Here is an 18,985-nt window from a genome sequence, read left to right on the forward strand (position 1 = left end):
GTTCAGCTTTCACTCTTTGGCACGTATAACATTTGCTGACCCATTCCGCTATTTCTTTCTTAATATTCGGCCACCAAAAATTTTCCTTCAGGTCTCTGTACATCTTTGTGCTTCCGGGATGGATTGAATATCTTGAACTATGAGCATCTTGCAAAATTTTCGCTTTCAGTTCCGGTACGTTAGGTATCCAAATCCTTGAAGCAACACGGAAAATTCCTTTAGCATCCTTTTGACTGGTAATCTCTTCCCCTGATAAATTGTCAATATCCTGGTCCATTACTTCTTCCAGACATCTTCTTATTTTCTCCAATAGTTCTGGCTGAAAAGTTATAGCGTAAATCATTTCGGTAGAATTTTCTGGTACACGAACTTCAATCTCCAATTTATCGAATTCCTTGATTAAGTCCTCTGAAGACGTTAATAGGTTCAATCGTTCCTTTCGACTTAACGCATCTGCTACTACATTTGCCTTGCCTGGATGATAATTGATTGAAACGTCGTAATCCTTGATTAATTCTAGCCAACATTGCTGTCGCATGTTAAGTTCCTTCTGGGTAAACATATACTTCAAGCTTTTATGGTCTGTGTAAATCTCACATCTTTCACCGTACAGATAATGTCTCCAAAGCTTCAGTGCGAACATAATTGTTGCTAGTTCAAGATCGTGCGTCGGATATTTTTGTTCATGTGGCTTTAGCTGTCTAGAAGCATATGCGATCATATTTCCATGTTGCATCAAAACGCATCCTAGCCCTCGATACGAAGCATCGCTGTATATGACAAAGTCTCTTTGATCATCAGGTAACACAAGCACAGGTGCAGTTATGAGTCGATTCTTCAATTCTTGGAAACTGGATTCACATTTTTCATTCCATTCAAACTTTTCATTCTTTCGCGTCAACTTCGTCAATGGTGTGGCTATCTTTGCAAAATCTTTAACGAATCTTCTGTAATAACCAGTTAATCCCAAGAAACTTCTGACTTCTGTCGGCGTCTTTGGTCTTTCCCAATTTAACACAGCTTCAATCTTTGCTGGATCGACTTGGATGCCTTGTCTACTAATGATATGCCCTAGAAACTACAATTCCTTCAACCAAAATTCACATTTTGAAAATTTTGCATAAAGCTGCTCTTTTCATAATATCTCCAATGTCGTTCTTAAGTGCGCTGCATGTTCTTCTTCTTTCTTTGAATAAATCAAGATATCATCAATAAATACAATGATAAACTTATCCAGATACTTCTTGAATACTCGATTCATCAAGTCCATAAACGCTGCAGGTGCATTCGTCAATCCAAAAGCCATTACAAGAAATTCATAGTGTCCGTACCTCGTTCTGAACGCCGTCTTTGGAATATCTTCTTTCTTGATCTTTAACTGATGATAGCCTGATCGTAAGTCGATTTTCGAAAACCATGCTGCTCCTTTTAGTTGATCAAATAAGTCATCGATGCGAGGTAAATGATATTTATTCTTGATAGTTAAATTGTTCAGCTCACGATAATCAATACACAGTCGCATACTACCGTCCTTCTTTTTCACGAACAATACTGGTGCGCCCCATGGGGATACACTTGGCCTTATGATTCCTTTGTCAAGAAGTTCTTGCAATTGCTTTGCTAATTCCTTCATTTCAACAGGTGCCATTCGATATGGAGCTTTCGAAATTGGTTCAGTCCCTGGCGTCAAGTCAATAGTGAACTCGATTTCTCGATCCGGTGGAAGTCCTGGAAGTTCATCTGGAAAAATATCAAGAAACTCACAAACTACAGGAATGTCTTCAATTTTTGGATTATCCTTATCAGTATCCAATATATATGCTAAGTAAGCTTGACATCCTTGGCGTAGCAATCTTCTCGTCTGCATCATTGTCAGGAATTTCTGCTTTTGCTTCTCACCTTTAAATATTACCGTTTTATTTTCTTCAGTTTGCAATTTCACTTTCTTATTCGCACAATCAATCTGAGCATTATTACTAGCTAGCCAATCCATTCCTAAAATAACATCAAACTCTCCTAGCCTGAAAGGTATCAAATTAACTGAGAAATGACATCTCCCTATCTCAATATCACAACTTGGGCATACTCGATCTACCGTAACCTGATCATCATTTGCTAATTTTATGACTAACACTTCATCTAACCACTGAACCTCACAGTCTATCTTAGAGATAAAATCTTCAGAAATAAAAGATCTAGTAGCTCCTGAATCAATCAATACTAGAGCATTTACGCAATTTAGAGGAAGTGTACCTGTAACCACATTCGGACTTTGTACTGCTTCCTTCATTGACATGTTGAAAGTCCTTGCCTTGGGCTGATTTTGTAGTGGTAGTGGAGGTGGAGGTAATGCTAAAACTCTTGGAATACTAGCGGCCATTGCAACTCCTCTACAGTCTTTGGCAATATGTCATTTTCTTCCACACTGGAAACAAGTGACTTCTGCTCTTCCCATCAGACATTCTCCAGAGTAGTGTCCCCTTTGTTTGCACTTGAAACACCTGACATTTGGCTTGTTGCAAATTCCTGTATGCTTTTTACCACACGTTCTGCAATTAGGTATAGGCGGTCGAATAAGTCTTTACTGAGTTGGGGCAGGAAGTCGATTACCCATCCTCTGGTTGTTTTGTTCTGGTCTCCTGAAGTTTGCTTTTCCCCGAGCTTGAAATCCCTGCCTTTTGTTGAAATGATTCTGAAAATTTCCTGGTCCTTTCTCTTTCTGAGCTGCTTCACTTTCACCTTCAATAATCATGGCCTTCTGAACAAAAGCCGTATAAGTCGTCAGTTCAAACACAGCTACTCTGCTACGAATCCATGGTTCCAGTCCCTGCTGGAATCTCTTGGCCCGCTTCTCCTCAGTATCCACTTGCTTAGGAACAAATCTGGCAAATTCAGTGAACTTGGTCTCGTAATCCGCAACTGATAAGTTATCTTGCTTCAGCTCCAGGAACTTGATCCCCATCTGGTTCTTCATAAAGCGAGGAAAATATTTCTCCAAGAAAAGATCAGTGAATCTATCCCAGTTCACCACACCTTCTTCTTCCAAAGCTTTCTTCGATTCCCACCAGTAATTGGCTTCGCCTTTTAGAAAGTACCTTGCAAAATCCGTCTTATGTTCTTCCTCAACTTTCACCAACGAAAAAGCTTTTTCTATCTCTTTCAGCCAAGCTCTCTCCTTTGTAGGATCTGTTGTAACACCCCCAGATCCGGGGTCGGGGATCCGGGTTGTCACGAGTTCCATTTCCCTTAGTAACACCCAACCTTAATAATTAATCAACTACTCTGTACTGTGACCCCACAATAAACACACACACCACACGTTATAGTCTCAGAGATGAACATCCAAAAATAATCACAAGTCATTTTATTCCACAATTATCTACACCTTAGAAGGTTTTCTGAATAAATTTACATTTTCTTTGCCATTATTACAATTCGTAAATATACATAATCTGGTACATCAAAAGTTGAAGCCTAGTCTATTGGTATTTCCCTACCTCAGCTACAGTGACTTCAACACCTATAGGAAACTGCGGAATGCTTCCTATCCGCTCGCGAATTGGGAGCTTGGTCCTGTTCATCTTGTCTATCTGATGTTGTGTGATGAAAGAAGAAAGCAAGGGTGAGCAGGAAGCCCACCAAAATAATATGTATAATGATTAACAATATATGAGCCTTCTCATAGTACTCATGAAAGTCTTGGTCAAAAGAAATGAACCAAGTTTGATATTTTAATGCGATGAAGTCGCAAAATATTCAGTATATATATATACATATATACTTTTCAAAATATTGGAAGTCCTCTTCCATGCATAATATACACAAAGTCCCAGTGTATAACTGTATAAAAAAATATCGTTGCAAGGTGATCTCATATATCTAACCTTGTCTCAACGTTTTTCTGAAAATCTTTGTCATACATAAGATAATCATTTACTAGATATAAGTTTAAAAGATGAAGTTACAAGATACTCCAATATACTTATATCTTTTTCCAAATACTACTTGAACTACCACCATTCAAGTTATAACTAATTTCAAAAGTTCATCCCACTGATGAGACCACAAGATAAGACTTGAATAGATTCAATCTTTGAAATATTATTAAAGGAAATGAAGTTAGGATATACTTCATTAACTTCTGATATATATATATCCACATATACATCTTCTTTATACATTTCCTGAAAACCTCTGTCATGTAAAGTATGAACAGAGTTGCAATATCCAATAAATTTGGAAAGGAAAAGAATTTTTGGCATAAACCAGGTATCTTGCTGATCAGGCAAAGATACCCATAAGTAACCTTTTCTACTAGTAGATGGACGAATTCCCCACTGGTCATCACCCTGGTCGTAATAGGACCTTATGCTGGACTGCCACTCAGCCACTTATGCATTTGATGGACTCCCACTGAGCCACTTACACTATCATGGACGCCCACTGAGCCCATGTTGCTTATGCCGACTCAATAGATGGACTTACTTCCCGAACGTTGGGTAAGTAATCAATTCATTTACCAAAACTGCAACCTTGTTGCGAATAGAAAATACACCACAGAGCCGGATCCCTCAGGTTTTGAGCGGGTATTTAAATCCCCTTAAAAAGGAAGATCTTAAATATAAAAATGAGTTTTGGGATCCGCTCTAACTTTTAAAAATCATTTTGAAGACTCGAAAACACTTTAAAGAGTGTTTGGAGTAAAGCTGATTTAATGAAGTAAATCAGTCCCCAGAAGATTTAGAAAATGTCTGAATATTATTATTTAAATAATATTCCCATAAAGAATAATCTTTATAAAAATAATTGAAGTAGAAGTATTAAAACTTATACTTGAAACGAGTATTAAATAACCAAAGATATACTTATATGAAAGTACTATCTTTATTTGAATAATCGAAAATAAGTTTGATTATTGACACCTTATTCTTTAATAAAATAAAGAATATATCTCAGCAAATAATCGGAGTCATAGATCCTCAAATGAATATTCAAATAATATTCATTAAATAATATAAACTGAGTCATAAGCCCTCGAATGAATATTCAAATAATATTCAAATAATAAAATAAAAGGAGTCATAAGTCCTCGAATGAATATTCAAAATAATATTCATTTAATAAAATAAAGTTAAAGTTATCGAATAAACCTTATTCGATTAATAGTTTTGAAAACTATGACCATATATATATATATAAGTATATATATATATTTATATCCATATATACAAAATCTACTCGGGATCCTCGACTCCCGGTTTTAGAAAATATTTTCACCTTTGGGTCCCTATACTAAGGGTATATGCAAATTATCGCTATCCTCTAGCATAGGTATTATCAACTGAATCAACATATATATATGGAAAGAATATGAAACAGGCATGCATATATATATACCATAGCAGCATGCTTCAATATATTGCAACATTTGCTAATTAACCAACATGCATCTATCGCAAGATAATGCAAATACATATATACATCACAACAACAGTTATAACTGGTAGAAAACTTGCCTGAGCAACTTGGGGTGAAAAAGGCTCGGGACGAGTCTGGTAACCTATAAACAACAAGTAAGTTGGAATTAAACCAAAGTCACTTGTAAATCTATACTCTAACCAACTCAGACTCTAACGCTCATTTTGTGCTTACTGATTCTCTTAAGTCACTCGAGTACCCTCAACTCCACCATTTTTTAATAATTTAACCTTTACGAGTTTTAAGGCGATTCCTTCGCGAGTGTCTTACCAACTGCCTAACACACTTACCATAAATGTTTCATACATTAATTAACCCTTTTTGGACTTTAACCTATGTTTCAAAGTAAGGCGAGGGGAAATGTTTCGTTCGCGAAACGTCGTTACTTAAAACGGTCGTTTCTCCTAAACCGTGCATCGGAATCGAACGAACCACATATCAAAATGAAGCTCGTAACACGAGCTATCTAGACATGGCAATGGTCATAATCTAGCAGGGGGTTCTCGGGTCCTAATGTTATGCACAAAAACAGTCTAAAGAAAATCGGACGTTACGACGGCTATGTTTACGTGATTTCCCAAATTTAAACCATTCAAAACCAACCACAATTCAACCCCAAATCAATCATACAACCAACATCCATCCAAAACACACTCCAACAGCCCCATCAAATCAATGTTACCAATTCATACTTATTTCTCAATTATGAACTAAGAGTTTTACTTAAGTTCATTGACTAATTAACCAAGATTTCCAACTCCAAAAATATCACAAAATCAACCAATCTCTAAACACACAATAATCATGCCTCTCACCAACTAAAATACTCATAAAAAGCTTTAACATGATTACACACCCATTACCCTAACTCTTCATCTAAACATTAGGAAATCTAAATAACAAAACTTAAAGCTAAGATCATGAAGAGTTATACCTTCCTTGAAGCTTTTAATCCATGAAAGATCCTTGGAATGCCCATGGAAGCCTTAATCTAACCTCCTACAAGCTTGTTCTTTCAAAGAAATCAAGAACACAAAAATTAATTTCAAGAAAGTACTATTCACCATCTTCTTTCTTGATTTATAGAAAAAGTTTGGCTTGGAATTAGAAGCTTAAACTTATAGGAAGTATGTAACTTAACTAGGAGAAGCTAGGATAATTACCTTGCTAAATAGTAAGTGGAGGAGCTTGGACTTTCATTTTTTAAGAAAAGAGGCCGAGATCTTGAAGAAGAAAATGGGGTTTTGTGTTTTTTTGATGAAAATGAAATGTTTTGGCTTGGTTGGTTGCTTTTTGTCTTGTTTTTGGTTAATTACTTTTCTAGCCTTGACTTTGTGTGGTTTTAAATCAACCACATCTCCTTCCCCTTATGTCATGCTTATGTCACATTGCTATGTCATCATCCCTTCTAATCTCTTTGATTAGCTTCTAATTGTTTGCCTAATGACCGCTGATCTGTTATACGGTTCGCTTAACTTTCGTTTTCGTTTATCGTTTGAGGGATCATACCCGGGATCTTATTACTTAGGTTCCCTTAACCTTTCTCAATACATTATATTCCTTTTTATGATCCTCTATTATAATCCTTTAATTTAAATCCTTTTTATCTTGTTACCTTATACTCAATTCTCTCCGTATCTAGTGTATTTCCGGGAAAAATCAAAGTGTTCGGAATTGGATTCTGACGATCTTTGCATACACTTATATACCATATAGAGTACTAATAAAATCTCAGAATATCCATATCAGAATCCCTACATAGTGTGGCATGAAAAGTTTTCTCATTCAGCAAAAGCACTATTCATAAGGGTTTCAAAAATTTCCAAAAATTGGGGTTATTAGAGTCTCCCCTCCTTAAAAGGATTCCGTCCCGGAATCAGATAGAAATGAATAGGGATACTTTCTTAACATTGCACTTTCTAGCTCTCGAGTAAATTTTCCCACATTGTGGTCCTACCACCAAACTCTGCCTAGTTGATAATCCTTCTCCTAAGCACTTGTTCCTTTTCACTCTATAACCCTTCTTGGTTGCTCCATATAGGTTACGTCTGGTTGCATGTCTATGCGCTCATATGCCCCTATTTGTCTGGCATCCGAATTACACTTCCTTAACATTGATACGTGGAACACGTTATGAACTTGCTACAGGTTCGGGGGTAGGGCTAGCTCATATGCTAACTTCCCAAACGTCTTAATATATCCAAGGGTCCAACAATTTGTAGACTTAGCTTTCCTTTCTTCCCGAACCTCATTAATTCTTTTCAAGGGAATACTTTTAACAATACAAGGTTCCCTCCTTCCTATTCTTTGTCCTTTCGTGTCAAATCGACATACTTCTTATGTCCTTCCTGGCTACTACCAGTCGTTCTCTGATTAGATCTATTATATCCCTGGTCCTTTGGACTACTGCGGGTCCGAGCATCTTGTGCTCTACAACTTCATCCTAACATAAGGGAGATCGACATTGTCTTCCCTCAAGGATCTCCTAAGGCGATATCTCAATACTGACATATGATCTATTATCGTAAGATAACTCAATCCGCATTAAGTGATCATTCCAAATTCTTTCAAGTCTATTGTACAGACTCTCATCATAGCTTCTAACATTATAGCTTTTGCTTCTCAATACCCATTCGTTTCCAGTTCGTAATCGCTATCACCTTCCGTTCCTAATATTATACTAGTTATACTTTTGCTCGTTAGCGTTCTATAACCTTTTAATAACCACGTCAACCTTAGTATCACGAATGTGTTTCCATTCCGAATACTACCACAACTTTATTACTCCTTTTTCAGCTGTTTCTATTTCCCAAAGTTTGATCAATCATATAGAAGTAAAGGAATTTGTTGAGAGATCACTATGATCATGAACACTTGTTATATCGCATAGTTAGTACAGAAGGTGGCCAACCTTTAGTACTTGACAAGCAATTAAACAATAGATGGTATCCTACTAGGCTTCTATCACACAGATAGATAGTCATTCGGCAATACCTCCCCTTCTGGAAGGGTTGTTCTTCTCAGCTTACATGAAATGAAAAGAAGAGAAAAGAACGAATTGAAGAGAATTGTATATATGAAAAAAAAATATACTGCCACAAAATACCTGGCTTGGAACCTACCTCTGAACTATAGAGGTTTGTCATAGGAGAACAAAACATATGTATTTATATCAACATCAAGTATTATAGCATCGTATTTCACATGCCTAAATATTTGCTAATCCGTCCATCATTCTCTGGACCCATGCTCTTCCTCGAGCTTATATACAATCACCTTTGAAACTCCCTCGATTTCGAAAATCGAACCTGGGATCTCATTCTAGACATCATCGTTACTAGAGTTCTATGCTTGCACCGCAACCTTCCTTGTATAATAATACGACTCTCTATTGATAAGAAAGAATAAATATTCACTAGGTAGACACTCTACTTAATTAGTCTATCAATGATAACTTATACACTACCACGACCCGATTAGTGGTACTCAATCTCAACAACCATTCCAATACAACTCTCACGGTTGTAATCAGCTCATTACTCGCAGAATCATTGCTGCCTTACTATGGTCCACCACTGACCTACTGTAGTCATTCATTTTCCTTGAAGTCTTAATAGCTAACCATACGGAGTCCATACATATCGTATCGAATTCTTCTAAGGAGGTAACATAATCACCATTCATGATTCATGAAGAACACTCCTGATCCTGACATACATACATGACATGAAGCAAATAAAATTGCAGAAGAGTTTCCATCAAAGCAACGATAGCAGGTTAATACCATTCTTAATCATATGCCTTAAATAGAAGACTTAACTCAAAGGTTCGTCTAGTCCTTTTTGAAACATGGTCCTGGCTTATCTCAAGATAGTATCTTCTGAGATAGATAGCCTGCCATGGCGATTACACGAATTAAACCTTTACCAACTACTATTAGGGTTGGGTATTTGCACAGTCATCAGAAGGAATGTCAATCTCTCCAACCATAAAACAACCTTTACGGCTTCAACCATTATTATTGTATTCCTCTGGCACGAGCGCCTGTAATTGTCCTCATACATTTAAAGTGTCGGCCACCTCTTTGGCCTTTCCTGATAGTAATATTACCTTACAATCAATGTCGTCTTAACCACTTTCACTAATTTTCTACCCTATTTCCGATCACTGCTTGAGTGAAGATGTTTTCCTTAAAATCAGATGAGTAAAAAAAATCACCATTTTTCCATAAGTTATTGCCTCAGTCTTTAGAGGCTAATCACTGTCAAGACCGACTCTCAATCATACTTAGAACATCTTTTATACAGGGCCCTAATTGCCCTGAACAATTTCGACCTTTACTGGTTCGATTCATACGTTCTCGTGGTTTAACACGTGCCCCACTTGGCATCATTATAATTACGTCATATTTCCTTTATCCACATTTCTATTCTTGAGAATTTTGAATATTACCTTTTTCCTTGTAAAACCTCTAAGATTATCCTTCAATCGTTCCTCCTGTATTCCCTAGATACAGGGCATATCAAAATACCATTTACTAATACTAGAACCATTGTCTATATATTTCTGAAAAATTTCTCCACTGATTCTTAAAGGTTGTTGTTACCTTAACCCTTTCCCAATCATACTGTCAAAACTCATACTGTCCCTATTAAGGGTGAAATGCCAACCTTTATGCATTCCCCTATGATTCATTTTAAGTTACCGATGTTCTATCCTTAATTCCACCTTTAAAAGGTACCTGCATCCTTCTATGGATAAATCAAGTCATATATCCCTGATAAGGGTGTCTTATTCAATCATTCCCACCTCGATAGTACATGTCTAATTTCACAATAACATTTGTATTCAAAATGGGGTCAATCAATATGGCCTCCAAAAGATAACAACGGTTATCCGCTTGTCTTGCCTAATTTGGTAACGATAACAAGGATGTTCTGGAAGATATTGGTCATGTTCAACGTGAACTTCTTCTTAATAATTCCTCATTTACTTTTGTTATTTATCTCAACAGTCACCTCAATGCTGGGATATCTTTCATACCTGGCGTTTCCCTTTCTGGGTAACAAGCCACCGGTCTTACACTTCACATTCTTGAAGGTCACTTCCTTCATCCAATTTTCTTAATTTCTTACTTCCTTGTCTCCTTAGTCTATCCGCGTCTCATTATTTACCCTTCGAATTATCTCAAGGTTTCATTGAATTCTCCCAACTTACAGGGGATAATTATATATGTATCTCTTATGCCTTCCACCATCAATTTAACTCATGGTGAATCACCCTCATCCTGACGATTACATACTTTTCTATTTCTATTGCTACGAGTCTTTAGGGTTTCCTCATACCCAACTCCCTTATCATTCCTCAAACTCTATTGCCATTATATTCCTTTCCACTTCAATTTCTTTTAATTTTCCTTTCTCTTATCATTATTTCATGAACCAACACAACATAAGCATTGATTTCAAACATCCCGTCATTCTGGATTCGTGTCCTTAGAACGAATCTTGACAACTTTTTACAACTTAGATTCACAATTCATCATACTCGTCCACCTTTGTTCTGGCTCTAAAGCTTTTGCACTCTCTCCATAACCTTGGGAAGTACTTTCCTGAAAACAATTGACTGAACTTAAATCAGTTTATTATAATCTCTTGCTCCGTGCCTTCCTTGGCCTTTCACCGGCGGGTGGCCTCTCTCTTAGGAGGGTAAGTGACAAAAACAGTCTTTTGTGATTCGTCAATCATTTAGAATCTCAATTGATTCCTCTATTTCCTTTAGCCAGGCTCTTTCCTCGACTAGGTCAACCTGTTCCTTGGAACTCTGAGAGCTTAGAGACTTAAAGGTCCTAAAAGAATTTCCTACTACATTGTTTCCTCAAGGTGGTGGTTGGGGATAATAGTCTAAGTTCTTTTTAGACAGGTCCATGAATTGCCGTATAGGAGTACCGTCTTGGGTCTCCTTTCCTTACTCGACTTTCTGTTTCCTTAGTATGAAATATTTCATCCTTCTCCCATACTTGGGGTTATCTTATACGTTAAAATCCTCATTTTCCACTTCATTATGTTATGGGTTCCTTCTATCTTGATGGCGTCCTCCCTGACTATCACATTCAGGGTTTGCCCTTAATCTTATTCCTTGAACTATGACTTTCATCTAAGATCTCATCTTTAAGCTCTTGAACATTTGGAACCCAAATTCTATAGGAATACCTCATTATTCCCTTATCATTTTTCTCGGTATTAATTTCATATCTATTTGTTGGCTCTCTGCCTTCATTCTTCACTTTTTCTCGCACAATATGTTCTTTTCCGATAATTCGGACTGTATTGCAATCTCAAATAGCTTTTCGGTACCGGCTCCGGTTACCTTTACTACTATTTCCAAAATCTCTTATAAACTCTCCTAAAGACATTATCATCTTGAGTCTCTCCTTTTTACTAAGGGCATCAGCCACCACATTGGCTTTCCCCGAATGATAAAGAATCTCCCAATCATTATTCTTGATTAGCTCTAACTGCCTCCTCTGGCATATGTTGAGCTCTTTCTACGTGAAAATGTACTAGAGCACTTATGGATTAGGTAATTCTCGCACTTCTCTCCATACAAGTAGTGCCTCCAATCTTTAGGGTAAAACTATTGCCACGAGCCTAAGCTCATGGGCGGGGATATCGAATTTTATATTCCCTTAATTGTCTTAACGCGTACGCGATTACCTTACCGTACTGCATAAGCACGCACCCTAAGCCCTTGTGCGAAGCGTCACTATACTTCACAAAATCTCCTTTTCCATCCGGCAACGCCAGCATAGGGGTCGTCACCAACCTTTGCTTCAGTTCTTGAAAGCTGTTCTCACATTTCTCTGTCCATTCAAACTTCTCAGTCTTACGAGTAAGCCGCGTTAAAGGGGGCTACTATCTTTATAAACTTGAACGAACCTCCGGTAGTGATCGACCAATCCTACCTCTGGTAGTCGACCTAACCATGGTCATCAATTCATCAGTGGTCCTTTATTCATTCTTGTCAGGATCCTCCATGGGATCCTCCTCAGCAACTATCCCTTCTAGGACAACATCCTCAATATCAACATCATCCGGTCCTGCGTTAGGACGCTCTATCGGATCCACAATCCGATCTCCAATTAGTAATAAAACATCATCGCGCTGTTGCTCCTCAACCTCAGGGTTCGGATTCCCGCTACCATATACGATAACGAACTACGCTTCTATCACGATATTTATAAGGGTTCCCATAAGGGTTTTAACTATCAGTACTACGTTAGGTAGCCTGACTATGAACTTGTCAAGAGTTCTTATCATCTTAGTGAACTTATTATCTTAATGTCACATCATCTCTGAGGTTTATAACGAAGTGCTCTGATACCACTTCTGTAACACCCCCAGATCCGGGGTCGGAGATCCGGGTTGTCACGAGTTCCATTTCCCTTAGTAACACCCAACCTTAATAATTAATCAACTACTCTGTACTGTGACCCCACAATAAACGCACACACCACACGTTATAGTCTCAGAGATGAACATCCAAAAATAATCACAAGTCATTTTATTCCACAATTATCTGCCAATACACCTTAGAAGGTTTTCTGAATAAATTTACATTTTCTTTGCCATTATTACAATTCGTAAATATACATAATCTGGTACATCAAAAGTTGAAGCCTAGTCTATTGGTATTTCTCTACCTCAGCTACAGTGACTTCAACACCTATAGGAAACTGCGGAATGCTTCCTATCCGCTCGCGAATCGGGAGCTTGGTCCTGTTCATCTTGTCTATCTGATGTTGTGTGATGAAAGAAGAAAGCAAGGGTGAGCAGCAAGCCCACCAAAATAATATGTATAATGATTAACAATATATGAGCCTTCTCATAGTACTCATGAAAGTCTTGGTCAAAAGAAATGAACCAAGTTTGATATTTTAATGCGATGAAGTCGCAAAATATTCAGTATATATATATATATATATATACATATATACTTTTCAAAATATTGGAAGTCCTCTTCCATGCATAATATACACAAAGTCCCAGTGTATAACTGTATAAAAAAATATCGTTGCAAGGTGATCTCATATATCTAACCTTGTCTCAACGTTTTTCTGAAAATCTTTGTCATACATAAGATAATCATTTACTAGATATAAGTTTAAAAGATGAAGTTACAAGATACTCCAATATACTTATATCTTTTTCCAAATACTACTTGAACTACCACCATTCAAGTTATAATTAATTTCAAAAGTTCATCCCACTGATGAGACCACAAGATAAGACTTGAATAGATTCAATCTTTGAAATATTATTAAAGGAAATGAAGTTAGGATATACTTCATTAAGTTCTGATATATATATATATATATATATATATATATATATATATATATATATATATCCACATATACATCTTCTTTATACATTTCCTGAAAACCTCTGTCATGTAAAGTATGAACAGAGTTGCAATATCCAATAAATTTGGAAAGGAAAAGAATTTTTGGCATAAACCAGGTATCTTGCTGATCAGGCAAAGATACCCATAAGTAACCTTTTCTACTAGTAGATGGACGAATTCCCCACTAGTCATCACCCTGGTCGTAATAGGACCTTATGCTGGACTGCCACTCAGCCACTTATGCATTTGATGGACTCCCACTGAGCCACTTACACTATCATGGACGCCCACTGAGCCCATGTTGCTTATGCCGACTCAATAGATGGACTTACTTCCCGAACGTTGGGTAAGTAATCAATTCATTTACCAAAACTGCAACCTTGTTGCGAATATAAAATACACCACAGAGCCGGATCCCTCAGGTTTTGAACGAGTATTTAAATCCCCTTAAAAAGGAAGATCTTAAATATAAAAATGAGTTTTGGGATCCGCTCTAACTTTTAAAAATCATTTTGAAGACTCCAAAACACTTTAAAGAGTGTTTGGAGTAAAGCTGATTTAATGAAGTAAATCAGTCCCCAGAAGATTTAGAAAATGTCTGAATATTATTATTTAAATAATATTCTCATAAAGAATAATCTTTATAAAAATAATTGAAGTAGAAGTATTAAAACTTATACTTGAAACGAGTATTAAATAACCAAAGATATACTTATATGAAAGTACTATCTTTATTTGAATAATCGAAAATAAGTTTGATTATTGACACCTTATTCTTTAATAAAATAAAGAATATATCTCAGCAAATAATCGGAGTCATAGATCCTCAAATGAATATTCAAATAATATTCATTAAATAATATAAACTGAGTCATAAGCCCTCGAATGAATATTCAAATAATATTCAAATAATAAAATAAAAGGAGTCATAAGTCTTCGACTGAATATTCAAAATAATATTCATTTAATAAAATAAAGTTAAAGTTATCGAATAAACCTTATTCGATTAATAGTTTTGAAAACTATGACCATATATATATAAGTATATATATATATATATTTATATCCATATATACAAAATCTACTCGGGATCCTCGACTCCCGGTTTTAGAAAATATTTTCACCTTTGGGTCCCTATACTAAGGGTATATGCAAAATACCGCTATCCTCTAGCATAGGTATTATCAACTGAATCAACATATATATATGGAAAGAATACGAAACAGGCATGCATATATATATACCATAGCAGCATGCTTCAATATATTGCAACATTTGCTAATTAACCAACATGCATCTATCGCAAGATAATGCAAATACATATATACATCACAACAACAGTTATAACTGGTAGAAAACTTGCATGAGCAACTTGGGGTAAAAAAGGCTCGGGACGAGTCTGGTAACCTATAAACAACAAGTAAGTTGGAATTAAACCAAAGTCACTTGTAAATCTATACTCTAACCAACTCAGACTCTAACGCTCATTTTGTGCTTACTGATTCTCTTAAGTCACTCGAGTACCCTCGGCTCCACCATTTTTTAATAATTTAACCTTTACGAGTTTTAAGGCGATTCCTTCGTGAGTGTCTTACCAACTGCCTAACACACTTACCATAAATGTTTCATACATTAATTAACCCTTTTTGGACTTTAACCTATGTTTCAAAGTAAGGCGAGGGGAAATGTTTCGTTCACAAAACGCCGTTCCTTAAAACGGTCGTTTCTCCTAAACCGTGCATCGGAATCGAACGAACTACATATCAAAACGAAGCTCGTAACACGAGCTATCTAGACATGGCAATGGTAATAATCTAGCAGGAGGTTCTCGGGTCCTAATGTTATGCACAAAAACAGTCTAAAGAAAATCGGACGTTACGATGGCTATGTTTACGTGATTTCCCAAATTTAAACCATTCAAAACCAACCACAATTCAACCCCAAATCAATCATACAACCAACATCCATCCAAAACACACTCCAACAGCCCCATCAAATCAATGTTACCAATTCATACTTATTTCTCAATTATGAACTAAGAGTTTTACTTAAGTTCATTAACTAATTAACCAAGATTTCCAACTCCAAAAATATCACAAAATCAACCAATCTCTAAACACACAATAATCATGCCTCTCACCAACTAAAATACTCATAACAAGCTTTAACATGATTACACACCCATTACCCTAACCCTTCATCTAAACATTAGGAAATCTAAACAACAAAACTTAAAGCTAAGATCATGAAGAGTTATACCTTCCTTGAAGCTTTTAATCCATGAAAGATCCTTGGAATGCCCATGGAAGCCTTAATCTAACCTCCTACAAGCTTGTTCTTTCAAAGAAATCAAGAACACAAAAATTAATTTCAAGAAAGTACTATTCACCATCTTCTTTCTTGATTTATAGAAAAAGATTGGCTTGGAATTAGAAGCTTAAACTTATAGGAAGTATGTAACTTAACTAGGAGAAGCTAGGATAATTACCTTGCTAAATAGTAAGTGGAGGAGCTTGGACTTTCATTTTTTAAGAAAAGAGGCCGAGAGCTTGAAGAAGAAAATGGGGTTTTGTGTTTTTTTGATGAAAATGAAATGTTTTGGCTTGGTTGGTTGCTTTTTGTGTTGTTTTTGGTTAATTACTTTTCTAGCCTTGACTTTGTGTGGTTTTAAATCAACCACATCTCCTTCCCCTTATGTCATGCTTATGTCACATTGCTATGTCATCATCTCTTCTAATCTCTTTGATTAGCTTCTAATTGTTTGCCTAATGACCGCTGATCTGTTATACGGTTCGCTTAACTTTCGTTTTCGTTTATCGTTTGAGGGATCATACCCGGGATCTTATTACTTAGGTTCCCTTAACCTTTCTCAATACATTATATTCCTTTTTATGATCCTCTATTATAATCTTTTAATTTAAATCCTTTTTATCCTGTTACCTTATACTCAATTCTCTCCGTATCTAGTGTATTTCCGGGAAAAATCAAAGTGTTCGGAATTGGATTCTGACTAATCTTTGCATACACTTATATACCATATAGAGTACTAATAAAATCTCAGAATATCCATATCAGAACCCCTACATAGTGTGGCATGAAAAGTTTTCTCATTCAGCAAAAGCACTATTCATAAGGGTTTCAAAAATTTCCAAAAATTGGGGTTATTACATCTGTGGAACCAGTAAATTCTGAAGGCTTTACCGACTGAAATTGCTTGAAAGTGACCGTAGGTGTTGCTGCTAGTACTTGATGTCCTGGATGAGCGGTTTGCTGTAACATCTGTTGTTGGAACTGCTGCTGTTGCTGCTGCATTTGTTGTTGCATCATCAACATCTGCTGTTGCATGAGATTAAACATCTGATCCATCTGGTTATTATTATTTTGGCCCTCGGTATTTCCATTTGATGAGTCGGGTCGTGCTTTTGTTTTAGGTGCCATCTTTCTGGTAATAAAACAATGGGTTCTTTTTAATAACAGTATATTAAACAAGTGTTATGGAATGAAAATAATCTTTATAATATTAAAACAGTGTTAAAACAGTTGATATGGGAAAATAAAACAATTTAGTAAATATTCAAATAAATAAAACACTATAATATGTAAATAAATCCCTTTTTAAAATGCTTTAAAAATCTTTTTGAAAACATAAAGGGTACAACATGATCGTAAATAAAACAACATTTGTAAATATGCAACGGTAAAATAATGAAGTTAAATGTAAATGCTTAAATGACTGGAAATAAAATATAGAAAACGTGCAAAAGACCATCTCTTATATATATAGGTAGAACACCAGCTGCAGGTGTCAGTGCTTGATATAAAAAAAACCTATGATATATCAGTCGTATTGCTACTACTATCAGTCAAAGTTAGTAGTTACACTCATACAAACTAGTCATACAATACTATGCTGCCTCTATCTACAAAAATGTAAATGATACAACACTCCTCTATCTGCTAGTCTCAGAATCCTGGTGGCACGTGACTCAACTCCTCCTGCAACGCCTCTAGCACTGCCTCGGTAAGTCTCAATGCTCTATGATATGCTGTCTCTGCACTAATATCCTGTTGTCTCAGATCCATAAGCTGCTGAGAACTAACTCGGTAAATCTGACGTAACCTCTCCCTTAATATGTAATCTGATCGTAATGCTCGGACGGGACCATCTGCCTGCGTCTCAAACAATCCAAGGATCTCTCTGCACTGGTTCTGCCATCGAATCCTCTCCTCTCTCTCTCCGCCTGAAAATGCTGGTAAGTCACTGTATGATGCTCACGAAGATCTGTGCTAGACCCTCGAGAAGGTAACGACCCATCTACTACTATCTCATTCATGAACTCCGGCGGTGGAAACTGATATACTCCGGGAACAGGGGCATAAATAGCTAATGGGGCAGGAAATAAGACAGGCTGCTCCATAGGTGCATACACTGGTGGCTCTGCCTCTGGCTCCATTTATGGAATATCTGGAATCTCAGGCTGCGGTACTGGAATCTGCGGCTCTAGGTCATCCCATTATGGAAGATCAATCATATCAGGAACATCAAACATCGGTAACTCCAAAGGTGGAAAGTCAGGCATCTCCGGCTCAAAATAAGGAAAATAATCAACAAAGTCTGGTACCTCTGGTGGAGGTGGTATCTCTGGCACTGGTCCAGGTGGTAATGGTGGAGGTGGTGGCAATGGAGGAAAAATCCGCACTGATGCTGGGGCTAGAACTGGTGCTGCCACTGGGTCTGACTCAGTCCGCTCCGACGAAGAAGCCATATAATATACATAACAATAATAATACAAAAACAAATCGAACCACATTCCTAAAACTCATAACTTCTAATCACATAAACAGACAATCCTAACACTCTTACTTCTACCCTATCTAATTTTCCTATCTTATCTTAATCCTAACGTTCTTGTTTTCAAGGGTCAATCCTAAGCTCTGATGCCAACTATAACACCCTCCAAATCCGGGGTATAGATTTGGGGCATTATTAACAACAACTACAAACTAAACCTGCACAAGCGGAATATAAAAATAATAATTACCCCGAACTATTACTACTCAAGATCTTTTAAGGTTTGAGTTGAAAACAAGAACCACATAC

The 18,985-nt window shown here is 36.6% G+C and overlaps 1 pseudogene; it reads right to left on the reverse strand.

The window, feature by feature from the left end:
• The window catches only part of LOC141674197 (plasma membrane ATPase 2-like), a 39,429-nt pseudogene extending 20,779 nt beyond the window's left edge, over positions 1-18,650 (reverse strand).
• Positions 18,651-18,985: the final 335 nt, after the last annotated feature.

Source organism: Apium graveolens, chromosome 7 (assembly GCF_009905375.1).
Source record: "Apium graveolens cultivar Ventura chromosome 7, ASM990537v1, whole genome shotgun sequence".
NCBI classification, from domain to species: domain Eukaryota; kingdom Viridiplantae; phylum Streptophyta; class Magnoliopsida; order Apiales; family Apiaceae; genus Apium; species Apium graveolens.